The following is an 11613-nucleotide window of genomic DNA, read 5'->3' on the forward strand; positions in this document are numbered from 1 at the left end:
TAGTGATTGAACAGGCACCCGCAGCATTGGAAGGTGAAGTCTTAACCACTCAACCGCCAGGGAAGACCCCATAATTAACTTTCACACTTGATTTATATATCCCCAGCCATTGTGTCTTTGCTCTGAAAAGCCTTAGTCATTCCGTTCTGTGGGAATTTCCTCCCTGAGCAGGTGACGCGGGTCCAGCATGGTCATGTTACAAGCTCCGGAAGGCACTGTCCCCACGTACCTCTCTCTCTCATGACTGTGTTTACCTCTTAATGTTTGGAGGCTGGTAGGCATCCACCTAGAGGTGTCTAGGGTAAGAAAACCGGAAACTGTGATCCTCATGAAAGAGATCATGGAGTGGAATGTAGATCTGGCTTTTTTTTTTTTTTTTTAGCATTAGCTAACAGTTGAGGAGATGAGTGACGTCAGAGGGGAGGCCAGTGGGACAGAACCTGAAGGCTCCCCCGACTGTCAGGAGTCAGCCTGTCCCCGGTGAAGAGGGACCGGGAGCGGGGGCCGCCCGGGGCCCTTAGCAGAGGGCAGTGTTGAGCTGCTTGGTCTGCAGTGTGAGATGCTGGCAATTCCAGTTGGCGAAAGGTGGTGATGGCGGCATAGGGCCTAAGGGAGGATTTTGCTTTAAGTGTTTATAAAGAACAAAGGGAAGACGTGATCGGTAAGCAGTTGAAGAGCTCTCCCTCCATCCCCAGAGACCTAGTGGCGGCGTGGGCACCAGGGAAGGGCTGGCAGTTGCCCTCCTATCCCCCGGCAACTGCCCTTGAAGTAGGACTTCTGAAACACTGTCAGATCCACATAAAGATGTCACGTCTCCTGTGGCTGCATCATTTGTTCTGAGATAAACTTGGGCGACGGGCCAGGTGCCTTCCTTGGGGTCTGGGGGACGTGAGTGGGGTGAGGAGGTGCTTAGGGAGGCAGACAGATCCCTGAGCTCATTACACCGAAGTGCGGCTGGGGCTGCAGTCTCCCGTCCCGCCTGAAGTTAGACCAGCTCAGCAGGGCCCCATTACTCAGGCTCCGTCCAGTCTCTTGGACCAAGCCCGTTCCGAGACAGCTAATAATCCAGGCTGAGTAATCGCAGGGAAATGTAAGTTAGAACTGAAAACAGTGGTGCCGATGAAATGGCAAACATTTTCTAGCGGAATGAGTCTCTTGAAAAGGGTAAGTGAAGGTTAAGTGCCACCCATGTCACCACTGGTGACCCACATGGCCTTCCTGCTCTCAATGGAAAGGGCTTCCTTCCCGCCTGGAACAATGGCCCCAGAATAGGAGCAGGAGTGACATCTGGTGTCAGACACGAGGACCTGGGAGCAGACCGGCTGTCACTTCTGCCTTCTTCTGGACCCTGAAGACTTCAGGCCTATTCCCCCAGGGGGCCCTCAAGGATTTTTTAAACACATTATTGACTGGGAGTCGGGGTGGTGTTGCAGAAACTAATGCCTGTGGCCACAGTGGTTGGTCATGTAAGTGAATATTGAACATTTGGGTAACAAAAGACATGTTAATACATCTCAGTTGTTGATTGACCCACGCTGAGCTCATACTTCTAAAGGGAAATTGGTGACTAGAAAAATAAATGAGCTCTCTATTCTTTAAATAAACACGTGTTATGTATCTCCCATGTGATAGATGTAGAAATGTGTGAAACTAGGTCTGTACCCCCGAAGAGCTTAAGTTCTAATGGGCAAGAGCCATGGACAAACATTTCAGAGTGAAAGGAGAATTACCACTCAGGATGCTCCTAAGGAGGTGCGTGTGCGTGTGGACCACCATCAGTGGCGTAAGTTAAGGCCTTTAGAAGAGTGGTTGTTCCGTGGTTGGGTGTTATTGACTCTTTAATTTGTTCAACATCTTGCTTGACAGATGATGTTTAGTCTGGTTGCAATGTGTGTACCTCACTACAGAGTTTGGCTGATGGTTCAGCCATGTGGTAGAGAATCCCAGAATACATAATACTGAGTGGAAGTGATCAATTTCTCAGATGGTTTGAGAATAGGACACTCAAGCAAGTCTGTAGTCAATCCTTAGAAGGAATAAGGGTTACGCAGTTTTCTTGGTTGGAGTTCCTGGATATGCAGTTTTCCTGCATTTCCAAATATAATTAAATAAATCAGGAAAAAGGGGGAAGAAAGAGAGTTGGAGTGGATGTGGGAGGGTGTTCATTAGAAACTCATTAAATTTTCCTGGCCATGGACCAAAACCACAGCATAGAAACTATAGGCACATGTAGTTATAGCCTCACCAAATCAGAGGAGGACACAGCAAGAGAGATAACGAAGCTGGATTTGAAGCTGTTTGTTCATTTTGTTGACTTTCAAGGAGGAATGGCCTCATCTGTCTTTGGTTGTGAACAGGAGAGCCTTGGGTATATGGCTATCATCCAGAGAGTCCAGGAGCTGGGTATCCAGGCAGAACCTATGAGTTCAGCAGGGTGGGAAGGGCAGAGTCTTCATGGTGCCCTGATAGCTGCTGTGGCTCCTGCAATCACGCCCGCCTTCTCCCTAGAAGAGCCCCCAGGGCCATTCCCTTTCTTCTGTGAACCAAGGTCTTCCAATCACACTGAAGCAGATTAACACAGTCAATATTCAGGGAAGGTCTGCAGGGCATAAGGGGCTAGTCTAGGTGCTGCATATACAGCAGTGGACAGAAGCAGACAAAACCCTTGCCTTGGTGGAGACATTCTACAACAGGGAGAAGAGTAAGAAATACTGAAACACAGTAGGCCAGGTGGTGAGAAGGGCTAATGGAAAAATGCAGAACAAGAAAAAAAGGCAAAAGTCAAGGGTAGCAGGTGCTTCCTTGTACACAGGAGCAGAGATGAAAGCTCGCCCATATTTATATGGGGTTCCTTTTCTAGAACAAACCTGGGTGTGCATGCCTGCTAAGTCACTTCAGTCTTGCCCCGAGTGTGTGACCCTATGGGCTGTAGCCCGCCCAGCTCCTCTGTCCCTGGGATCCTCCAGGCAAGAATACTGGAGTGGGCTGCTGTTTCCTCCCCCCGTGGATCTTTCCGACCCAGGGATGGAACCCTGAGTCTCTTAGGTCTCCTTCATTGGCAGGTGGCTTCTTTACCACTAGTGTCACCTGGGAAGCCCCAGAACAAACCTCACTTGACTCAAGTTTAGGGAACAGTTTAACTTCTCTGTTCCTCTTCTGCTCACCTCCCCTTTTGCTAAATCAAAGTGAACAGGCTTGAGCCAGGTGACGCTTAAAAGCACTGCAGGCATTCCTGAACCTGGGAGGCCCAAGTTCATGAGCCCTGCCCCGAGAGGGGTCTCTACATGCCCTGGTTGTGATTTTCGCCACCTGGAAGTCTGGGGTTGGTCTGTTCTGCTTCCTGTGTGCATTAAAAAGTAGGGATGGGCCTGAGAACCTGCCTCCTGCCAGGTACTGGGGTCGAACCGTCCCTTCCAGCTTTGGGAGTTCACACACACCAGGCATCTGCTCACCAGCTCATCTGCAAACCCAGACTGTGTGACCGCCCCCACCCCACCCTTCGTCCATAGTCTATTTCTGGCTGGGAGACCCCTGAGCACACGCACCAGGGAGCTGCCAGTCCGGTCCCTAGAAGACATTCACGGAGAGCAGAATACTGAGTCTGGGCAGCCCCACAGGCGCAGGGCAGGGCCGCCTGCAGGAACCCACCTGCACCTCTGCCCCGACCCTTCACACCATCAGCCCCTCTTGGCTGAAGGTGCAGGTTCAGAAGGCCCATGTGCTCCCCATAAAGTTAAAGCTGAACGCCTGGGACTCCCTTCTGTTGTGTTCCTTAGGGAGTCATCTCCTGGGGTGTCTACAGAGCAGACTCTGTCCCATGCATTCTGTCTGCCCGCCCGGTGTGCAGACAAGATTTGCTGACGTTAACAACTACAAAGAGCGGCTTGATAAAAACCCCATGGTCCCAGAACCTGGGGCGAGAAGCTAGGGTCCCAGGACTCTTAAATCACCAGACCTGAGTCATCACGATAAGCTTCAGTCCAGAGGCTGAGTGGCATCTGGTCATCAGTATGATTTCTTAAACAACAAGCATCCCAAAAATGCAGCCTTGGTCTGGCCGCCCCAGGGCCTCTCTGGGTCTCCCTCCTTCCTCGCCTGGCAAGTGTGGACAAGGCCAGGGAAAGTTGGGTGAGTGGAGACGTTTTGTTTGCAGGGTGAATATTTTTCTGTCCTCAGATAACCCAAGTTTTACTAGGGAAGTAGAATCACATCTTTTAATGTTTTTTATAGTGACATTCTGGGGAGAACTTTCCCCCCGCCCCCTTGATTCTGAGAAGAGAAATGCCCTAAGAAGGTGACCTTTCAGTGCAGGGCATGGGTCTCCCTGCAGCCTCCTGGGGTCAACTTTGTACAGTCGACCTCTGGTTCACGCAGCCAGCCTGAGCAGGTGCTCTGTCCTAGGAAGAATAGCAGTGCTGAGAACTTGAGGAACGTTAGTGGGGATTGGGGTCCACGTGGGCCATTCCTTTGGGCTTCCTCAGCACCAGAAATTCTTGATGAAACCAGCCGGCTCAGAGGCAGCCATGCCTGCAGGAAGAACATTCAAAAATGTGTGGCCTGCTGATGCTCTGTCTCTTTTAAGTGTTTCAAAATTCTCCGATCTTGGGAATAGCAGGATGTATGTTCACACGTGTTTGCTTTGGGTTTTTGTTTTCTAGTAGGTGGTTCTCCTGGAGGGTGGCTCCTTGGCCTTGGGCTGAGCAGAGTTGACCCTGGGGTCTGGGGTGGCCCCTGGAGTTGGTTTCGGATTCCTCCTCTCGGGGTACCTGAGGCTTCTGGCCAGTCCTGGGGATCTAGCCTGTGGGGATGTGTGTGCAGAGGCCCTGCCAGTCTGCCCCTGAGGAGCTTACACCCTGGTACTCTTGAAGGGCACCCCTTTCTCCAAGTGCCCTCCCCACTGGCCTAGTTATTAGGGAGCCCCCCTCTGCTGCCGGCCGCCTCACCCCTGCCCCGCAGAGGCTCCTCCACTCCACCGCATCATGGGCCCTTTGTGACCCTGGTCACTCCTAGCGGTGTTTGTCCTCGGGCTCAGCAGGCAGAGGCCTTTGGTGCTGGGGCCTTTGCCTTTCAGCTCTTTGCCCTCGGAACCAGCCAGCGTGGATGACACTGGTATTAACGGCTGCTCTTTTCTCCACCCCAGGTTCCAGGTGTGTGATGGTGGCTGCAATCTGTCTTGTGGGTATTAATGCAATCTTCAAGTGGCTACTGTTCTCGAGCTGTTCTACAAAACTGGAGCGTGCTGGTGAGTTCCAAGGCGAGGCTGGCTGAACAGTTCCTCCCGAGAAGCAGCGTGTCCTGGGCCGGGCACGACCGTGTAGATAGAGCAGTGTGGTCGGGACCAGCCTCCCTTGCGGGGTGGGTGCTCGGGATCGGGGCGAGCTCTGTCACCTGCTCCGGCCGCCGCCTGCTGAGAGACGTCGTCCCAGGAGAGCAGGTGAGCTCTGCAGGTTAAGAGCGTGTGGCTCAGTGCTTGGTCCTCAGAGCTTTGCTGGGTTATGCCTGGTTGAGAGTCGACACTTCTCATCCGGCAGCATCCGGGGATGAGATCGTGCACCGAAGGGAACTTAACTATAAGCCTTTTTCTTTTTAAATTAACACTTTTGGTGGAAATCTTCAGATGTAGTATGCATATCCCTCTTATTAATCCATTTATGCTAAATATAGTGTAGTCCTTTCTTATGACTCAAGAGACATTTTGATGAGCCTTTTCAGAAATAGAGCGATGATGGGCCTTGAGCGTGACTGAACCATAATGGAATCTCACTGGATTCCTCTTAAACTGTGGGGCTTTTCTGGTGGTGAAGATTTGGGTGACTTGTCCGTCTTTTCCGTCGATACCAGCTGTCACTGCTCAGTTCTGCTTGTAGCCGTGCAGTGAGATCTCCATCGTGCAGCAGAGTTCCCAGAGGCGAACCGTGCCGTGGGGCTTCCAGTCTTTTTGGAAAGCTTGACCTAGGACAGCAGGAATGCCAGGGGCAAGCCAACCGCAGTTACGGCTCAGCCCAAATAAGGTGGCAGACTGCATCCCTGTGAGGGGCCTATAAAGCAAAGATGAGTCAGAAGGAGAACACGATTCCTGCTAAGGACAGAGAATCGGGCAGTCGGGCCTAGGAGGTCATTACCACATTTGGGAGGTGAGCAAGCACGTGCTCAGAACACCCCCTCTCCTGTCCTCCAGAGGGGTGTGTGGTGCCCGTGCGGGGAGCTGGCCTCCAGCACGTGGGGTCTTTCTTCCCCCAGTGAGTTCTGTTTCTCAGACTAACCTGGGGCATCCCCGGTGGCTCAGGCAGTAAAGCATCTGCCCGCAATGCAGGAGAGACTAACCAAACTTGCTAACAGGTAAACGTTTCTCCCACATCACTGGGGAAAGTCGACAGAGACCCACCAGTTGTACAGGCTTCTGATTGGTCAGATTTTCCTGTTGTCATGGTCCTTAATGGAAGTACCCACGGTATTCTTATTGATGTTACCACTCAGTAAAAAGACAAGATTTTATTTTGCTTTCTCCCCGACTCTGGGGAAATTTAAGGACCAGTTGAAAGCCATCCATATATAACTTTAGAAGCAGGTTAGAGTAGGTTTTTTGTTTTTACGTTTTTTAGTGCAATGAATCAACCCAGACTTCAGTAATTGGGGCACAAACAGATGAGCCCCGTCAGGACGCAGCTGGAGCGTGTGGTGACTCCGTGGACAGTGGGAGGGCCTGGTGACGAGGGGGAGGAGAACCAGGGCTTGGTCCTGGGGTGAGGCAGCTGGGAGTCTGACCACAGATGAACCTGAGTGAGTGGGCGGTGCCAGTGTGGACGCGGGAGGCAGCTCGGCAGCACTAGCCCTGTTCCTGGTGAGGCTTCTGGGTCCCAGGGCCACCCAGGGAGTTACAAGACCTCCCCGCTCAGCTCAGCCAGCCCTGCAGAAGTAGTCCTGGCCTGGGCGGAGGGGAGGGTCTCCCACAGTGGGGCCGCCAGCCCAAACGCTGTTCCCGTGGGCAGTGGCTGCACAGATGGAGTGGGGCTGCGTCTTTAGGTTAGGGAAGAGTTCCTAACCACAGAAGACTGGTCCCTGGAGACTCTAGACTGTGAAGCTTTCTATCTCGTGATATTTATTTGGTTGTGCCACGGAGTCTTAGTTGCGTTACTTAGGATCTTTAGCTGTGGCATGCTAACTCCTAGCTGGAGCACATGGGATCTAGTTCCCCAACCAGGGAGCGAACCCTGGTCGCTGCGTTGGAAGCGCAAAGTCTCAGCCACTGCACCACCGGGGATGTTTCGACTGACCCTTTTTAAACATTAACTAGTCTTTTTATTACAAATTAGTATGAACATTAAAAAAAAAAGCTGACAGAAAATGAAAACTAAACCACTCATTAATTAGAAACCTTAGTCATATGGTGTTGGGATTTGGGTAGAAGGGAATATTCCTTACTTGACTTTTAGTAAAAATGAACAAATGTTAGAAAAACTCTTGGGTATCATTAGGAAACAGGTCAAGTATATAGGGATGGATTGGTAGAAAACAGGATTTTCTTACTGCTGGGAGGAAAAAAACAAAAAGCTCGTAAGGTGCTTGAATCAATAGACTTGAACCTACCACATCACCTCTGGGGAGAGCAGCCCCTCCCGGGTCACGGCTCTGACCACCGCCAGCAGGGCGGCCCTGGACCCACGCACATCAGCAGCTGTCCCCAGCGCTGCGGAACACACAGCTAGAGGGAGCTGCTTTAGAATCGGGAGACATTCTCCACTGCCTTCAAATTGGGCGGGTGCCACGTGGTTCACATCGTCTTCCCATTTACCCCGTCACGTGGCGCGGCTGACCCCCTCTCAGGAAAGGCTTTGTGAGGAGAGTCTGCTGTCTGCACAGCGGGGCCTGACCCCCTCCCCTCCACCGCCACCCCAGTGCTGTGTTCCCGGAGGTCTCTGCCGCGTTTAAAGTGTCCTTGTTAATACATTCCAGGGTTTGAACTCCCGTTTCTAGCTAAACCCCCTTCCTTGTTTACAGGGACTGAAATAGCCACACTTTGACCTTCTGTTCAGTCTGGAACAGCTATGGCAGCGCGGACACATTCTTTTCCCATGTGAGAGCGGCCTTTACCCAGCACTTACGGAAAACCTCAGGAAGCTACCGACTCGCACCCCCTTCCTTCTCCTTTTTCACTCCAAAAGATCCGTCTTTCAGCCTAGGTTAACCAGCTCCATCCACCTTTCTGCTCAGGAACCCGGCAAGGGGACAGGGTATCCTGAAGCCAGGTGGGCTTGTTGTCTTGAAAAGCTGGGCGGGTGCCTTCCCAGTCCCCGTTTCCTGTGGTGACTCCCGCTCCACCCCCAGGGCCAGCGTGCAGAGCTCCGCATGGGCTCCGGGCACGTCCTTGCTCTCAGCCCAGCCCCAGCATCAACAAGTCTAGGAGCTCACGTCTCTGGGCCTCTCCCCATTCACAGCCCATCGTTCTGCTTTCATTTGTTCTCGCGTCCCAAGTGTCTGCATTTTTGCCACGTGCAAGTGACTGTGTCTGGAGTAGAGGGAGGAAAATAATCCAAGGTGATCCTTGTGTAATCTGAGTAAGTGGTCTGGATGGGGAGAGTGCCTGTGAAGAGCTGAGAAAGCCCTGAAGGGACCAGGAAAGGCTGGAGGAAGTGGGGCTTCAGCTGAGTTTTGAAAGATAGGAGGGAGGGTCTGTGTGTGCAGAAGATACACTAGCAGAAGGGAGGAGGTGCGAATACAGACAGCATGGTCTTGCTGAAAGGGGATTTTTTTTTTTTTTTAATTAGTTGGAGGCTAATTACTTCACAACATTTCAGTGGGTTTTGTCATACATTGATATGAATCAGCCATAGATTTACACGTATTCCCCATCCCGATCCCCCCTCCCACCTCCCTCTCCACCCGATTCCTCTGGGTCTTCCCAGTGCACTGAAAGGGGATTTTAACAAAGCTTTTGAGGGTCTTGTGGAGGCACTGAAAATCTGGGGGGTGGGGGGGCGGTGGTGCTTTAGGAACTGCCATCTGGCTGGCCAAAGCAAAATGAAGAATCAAGTGGAAATACACCAGGTGAGGCGAACCCAGATGGTAATGTTGGTGTCAGGGTGACAGACTGACCTCAGAGTGTGGGGTATGTGAAGGCAAGGTGGTGAGTCTGAGTAAAAACATCCAGCACAAAGGTGAGTGGAATGGGGGGAGCTGGCTGTGGAACCAGAAAGATGCCAGAGTGGGCACGGTGCACTTCTCAAAGGTGGCCTCAGCTCCCGAGAGGCAGCAGGCCTAGACCAGCCAGGCTCTGCCTCCAGGGGCTAAAGCTGTGGGCCTACCATGGAAGGGTCGTCCGCCTGCTTGCGCAGTCCCTGAAGGCCGTTGGTCTTGGCTGCTCTCCAAGCCAGCAGGCTGCCAGAGTCTGCCATCCGTTGCAGGCCCCTCAGGGTCCCAGGGCCCTGGGGCTGCCCGCTGCAGTCCTGGTGAGTTGTTCTGAAGTGGAAACTGCTGCTCCTTAGAATCGGTTTTTCTGCAACCCATGTCCGCAGCTTGGGTTGCTGGTGCGGGGCCAAGTTTGCAATGACGTAGGACTTGTCATTCCAGGCCTGATGAGCCCAGAGTGTGGAGGAAGGAAACTGGCCTTGCCTCCAGTTTCCTGAAGCTGCTTCCCCTCCTCTGTGGACAAAGGTTGGGAGGTGGGGTAGGCGCGGGGGATGCTCCCTGGGCAGACTGAGGGCCGAAGATCACATGGGGGTGTGAGGCCCTAAGCGCGACAGGTCATTAGGGAACGGCAGCTGCTGTGACGGTCCCGACCCCAGGGCTGCTTCCAGCTGTTCACCTGGACACAATCGTGATTTCTACTGGGTAGAAAGATTCAGGGGGCAGAAGACATGTGGTTTAAGGACGGATCCTTCCAGATGAAGTTGATGTACTGGTATATTCTTCGTTATCAAAATCGCGTAGCTTTGGTACTTTGGTAGATATTCGTGATGTGTGAAAAAGCATGATAGCTGTATGATCTTAATCATGTAAAAGTGGATGCTTAGTTGTGAAAATACACAAAGACCTAGAAGCCAGCAAACTGCTCGTGAATATGGATGACTTTTTTGCTTCTTGTGTTTCTGATTTCCTATTATGCAAGCGTTAAACTTTGCCCACTTAGATTCCTCCATCATCGAGCAAGTGGTGGGGGCGGTAGGTACTGTGCTGGGCAGTGAGAGAAGCAAAGGAATCAGAGTGGGGTTTTCCTTGAGGAGGGCACCTCCTCCTGCTGCACAAGTCCTGTTTCCCAGAAAGTGGAGGGAGGAGGTGGGGATCGCCGAGCTTAAGTTGGAAGTATTTCTCAACCTAAGGGGGCCACACACTTTTCTCTCTCTAATCGTCAGTCTTAGCACGTCCCTTGGTTAATAGTTGCAACAGGCTGAAGAGACAAGGTAAGCGCTATTCTAACTTCAGAGAACCATGTCACTATTCGAAATCAACACCCTTCTCCTCGAGGACTTTTTCCCATGATCCCTAGGTACGTGATTGCTGCATTCAGTCTAACGGCTTGTGGCTCATTATTATTCTGTCATCCAAAAACTAGGTGGTGACAAGATATATTGGGTCCTAGTACAGATCTGGCTTAGATAGGAATATTAAGGTCATCTTATCAGCTATGTTTGAGAGTGTTTATATTTGTTTCTAATTTCAGGATTCCTTGCTAAATACGTTTTCCTAAAGTCTTAACACAGGGCAGTACAGTAAGTTCCCTACATACAAACAAGAAACATACTCTTGAAGTGAAACTTAAGTCCAACGAAGTTAGCCTAGGTACCCAAGTAACACAACAGTACTGTACTGTAGTGGGTTTATAATACTTTTCACACAAACAATGCAGAGAAAACACTTTTCACCCTACAGTCCCCGTGATAAGTACAGGTAAGAACAGGACTGCCTGGAGGAGGGCAGAGAACTGAAGGATCAGCAGCAGGAGATGAAGGCAAGGTGCAGTTTCACTCATGCCTGACGTTGATGGCACCACCGATTCTGGTTCCTTGCTGGTCAATTCTAAATTCTATTCTCTTGAAAAAAAACAACCATCCAGTGATGCCTGGGTTGTAGTTTTCTTCTTATCACAGATGATATGGTAACACTGGATTGCACACTCCAACTAGCTGCTGCAACCTTTGTGTTACTCTTCTACGTTCCCATCCTGTGCCGCCTCAAATAAAGAAAATCCCCTTTCCACTTCCTGCGTCTCAAAGCTCTTCAGTTTCTCTTCGTCCATTCCATCTTTTCCTCTTGCTCCACACTCAGGGACTGGGGAGCTAGACGAAAGTAAAATGAGTAAGAGTAGGACACTTAACCAAGGCAGCCTTTTCGCGTGCTGAGTCTCTGCAACCCTCTGGACTGCAGCCTGCCAGGCTCCTCTGTCCATGGGATTTCCCAGGTAAGAATACTGAAGTGGGTTGCCATTTCCTCCTCCAGGGGATCTTCCTGACCCAGGGATTGAGCCCACATCTCTCATATCTCCTGCATTGGCAGGTGGGTTCTTTACCACTAGTGCCACCGAGTAAATTCAGACACAAAGAATTGAGATGTGTTTTAAGAAACTCCTGGGACCAGGGCGGGGCTCTGGGAGAGGCAAAGTCTTGCTGATTGTCCAGA

General features: G+C 51.4%; 1 protein-coding gene across 2 annotated transcripts in view; it reads left to right on the forward strand.

Moving 5' to 3' along the window:
- Positions 1-11613, forward strand: part of RBPMS (RNA binding protein, mRNA processing factor) — a 198420-nt gene that overhangs the window by 185022 nt on the left and 1785 nt on the right. For both annotated transcript variants that reach the window (XM_043454307.1, XM_043454308.1), the window contains one exon: positions 5141-5242. The gene's annotated coding sequence lies outside the window, so the exon portion shown is untranslated. The remainder of the gene's footprint in view (positions 1-5140; positions 5243-11613) is intronic.

This window comes from Cervus canadensis, chromosome 31 (genome assembly GCF_019320065.1).
Source record: "Cervus canadensis isolate Bull #8, Minnesota chromosome 31, ASM1932006v1, whole genome shotgun sequence".
Classification (NCBI taxonomy): Eukaryota; Metazoa; Chordata; class Mammalia; order Artiodactyla; family Cervidae; genus Cervus; species Cervus canadensis.